Source organism: Salvia hispanica, chromosome 3 (assembly GCF_023119035.1).
Source record: "Salvia hispanica cultivar TCC Black 2014 chromosome 3, UniMelb_Shisp_WGS_1.0, whole genome shotgun sequence".
In the NCBI taxonomy this organism is placed as follows: Eukaryota; Viridiplantae; Streptophyta; class Magnoliopsida; order Lamiales; family Lamiaceae; genus Salvia; species Salvia hispanica.
The window spans coordinates 14205380-14208643 of NC_062967.1; positions in this window are offsets into that span (position 1 = coordinate 14205380).

The following is a 3264-nucleotide window of genomic DNA, read 5'->3' on the forward strand; positions in this document are numbered from 1 at the left end:
AGGTATATGGATCGTTATTTCAAGAAACTTTCTTCCGTTGATTCTTCATCTGTTGAATGATTGTTTAGTTCCTTATATGGAAAAGGATGTGTTTGTTAAAGTTACCAATGGAACTATTATGCAGCAATTTCAGAAGATGAAGAATAGAAGAAAAATGTATGATGTGATTGCATTTAACTCTACATTTTGAACCTTATAATTTAACTTATATAATTTTTTTAAAATTTAAATTTGGACCCCGCATGATGAAATTTCTGGCTCCGCCACTGCCTACATCATCTTTGGATGCAAATATTCAAGTAGCTTGTGGTATTTCTGTTGTAGCCGCTAGAACATCTCCTTATGCTTGCCTATGGATCTTGTTTTATGCTTTATCTCTTGGTTGCACACACCCTTTTTCAAGTTCGATAAGAAGATTTGGACCTCGCTTTTTTATGTTGTCTCTTGGTCCATTTGGTGGCTGAGAAACGAGGTGACTTTTGAAAAGACTGAGCCAAATTGGGATATTGAGAAGAAGCTTATCTTATGGAGATTGGGATCATGGACTAAAGCTAGAGGTCTGGGATTTTCAATTTTACCAAGTCAAATGAGCGAGGAGCTACCCAAAGTTAGACGATGGACAGGAAAAGGTTAGGCAAAAAATTGTTGGACCATCACTACTTAATGGCCGTTACTAAGGTGATCTCTCTTTGTACTCCTCCATTTATTTTTCTGTGTGAGCTTTTATTGGATCCTTTTGTCCATTCGTTTTAGTCTAGTTGTTTTGGCTTACTATAGCCTTTTTTTATTTTTTATTTTAGACTTGTTTGTTATTTTGACTTGTTTATTCATTCTAAATATGGTTTGAGCCTTTATTTTATCAAAAAAAATGTACTGGCGACGACCCCTTCAATACGAAAATTGAGGAAGCAAAATAACACACTCACCCCTCCTCAGGTTAAAATGTGGCTGTGATCTTGTATGTACACATAGGTGGTGTTCGGTTGCTATGACTAATATCGTGAGACTATCCATTTAGGATTAAGTTGTGAGATTATTTTAGTTGGAGGGGAGAGGCTATAATCAATTATAATAAGATTATCCATCTAGGATTAAGTTATAGGGCTCAATCTTATGAACCAAACATGATACATATTTAATCATGAGATTTAATCTTGGCAACTGAACACCCCACGGTAGTACATATGTGTTGTGTATTAAAGTTTATAATTGTTGGAGGCATGATTGATATTGGGCACCTATGGAGAGTAGAAACAAAAAAAGAAATGATGCTTGTTTGCCAACACTCTACACTCTCACCAAAACCTATGCACCGCCCACTTACATCATGCATACGTATGTCTAACGCCACCAAACACTCCCTCTTTCTATTTTTCCATTAAAATGTTTCAACTATAGTACTCCTATATATAATATTTCCAAAATTATGGCATTGTCCTTCTATAATATGTTTAATTTAATGTCTTCAAGGGAAAACAAAATACACTGATCTTGATACTTTATTTTATTATTTAATTGACATATCATGTTCATTTATAATTTGTATAGTGGGAGTTTGAAGTTCAGTAGAGGTAGGGACATGTCACATGTTATGCTTCTGTTTATTTTTTCTTTTCCTGCCCATCATTAACTTAAATTTGAAGTTAATTCATGATTAACAATTTTGTTAAGAAAACATTATTGAGGACTTTGTTCAAGATGTCATAATAGGATAAACCTAATGTTGGGTGTTTAACCAATGAAACATAAAATCACTCATGAATATATAATGTGGTTTTGTGTGTGTGACATAGGAATGCAATAAGTGCTTATATGTAAAAGGATTCAATGCTAGCTCATTAGTATATTGCAAAAAGTGCATAAAGATTTGCACTTCACATATAGTATATGTCTATTGAGAAAAAAAAACTCACTTTCACTATTGTGTAGTTAATTCTATGATAAATTTCAAAGTAGATAAAAGGTGTATAGTGTTTTCAGTTACTATGATTCAAACTAGGTAATTTTAGGAATTTGGAGAAGTGTCTAAAACCTTAAATTATGCATTATCCAAATTGATGCTTGCTAGTTACATTTAGCAACTGAAATGTTGATGGGATTAAGGAGATACAATGCATCTATTAACCTTTATTTGTTACTCAATCACGTGAAGTTTTGATTGGTCCATCTTTTTCTATCTCATGATATCACATATTAAGAAAAACTAGAAAATGCCAACACTTTGAGAATGCACACACTCAACACACGCACACAGCACTATATTCTGATTTGGAAATAATTTAGGATGAACAGCTACCTATAACACGAATTTTTAGTCAGCTTTGCAATTATAAATCCTTATTTTAAATGTCCTTATTTTAAATGTTCTCCCTCCGCCGCCATTAGAAGTCTCATTTCTTAATAGCACGGGTTTTAAAAAATTGTTAAGAAAAATTAATGGAAAAAAGTTAGTGAAGTAAGAGTCTCATTTGTATATATTAATTTTAAATAAAATGTGAGTAAAATAAGTTAGTTGAACGTAATAAAAATGAACTGGTACTCCTATTTACATATGGATTGAAATGAAAAAAAGAGACACCTATTTGCATATGGATGGAATGATCTCATCATCTTTCAATTTATGTACACAATTTGCATTTCCTATATTTTTTGTTACATAGCTGACTTAACATGCATGACTCACAATTAAATGCATCCTCAAATAGTACTATTTTTCTTGATTCGTTTTGTATCACATGGATCTCATATCTTATTTATTTATTTATTTATTTTCTTAATTTTCTTAATTTGCAATTGCATATTCTGCCTTGCCTAAACCGCTCCATTTTTTCTTATATGTGTGTGATGGGATTCTTTCAAGTTTCAAATCTTAGATTTTTTTCATGCACGCGTGATGAAGTCTTTAAATTTCTGTTCATTTTTCTTATAAAAATATAACAAAAAACTTGTCAAATTAAAATCCATTGCATGTCGTCTAGCGTGTAGGATGTGCGCGCCAAAATGATTGGCTAAGAAGGCTACGTGTATCACACGTGCTCGTGGTGAGCGGCCGGGCAACCTTAATTTCCTTTCCCTGCAGGGTGGGCTTACTGTTGTCTTGTTTCGATGAAACAAGGCAACATTTTACTGAAATACTATAGTATAACATATAAAAATAGTCTGAAAACCATCCAGAATGTTTTTGTATAACTACTTTTCCGTAACCTAACAATTTATATATACTTAAATAAAGACATACTGTAAATGTGGATTAACATTAGTTAG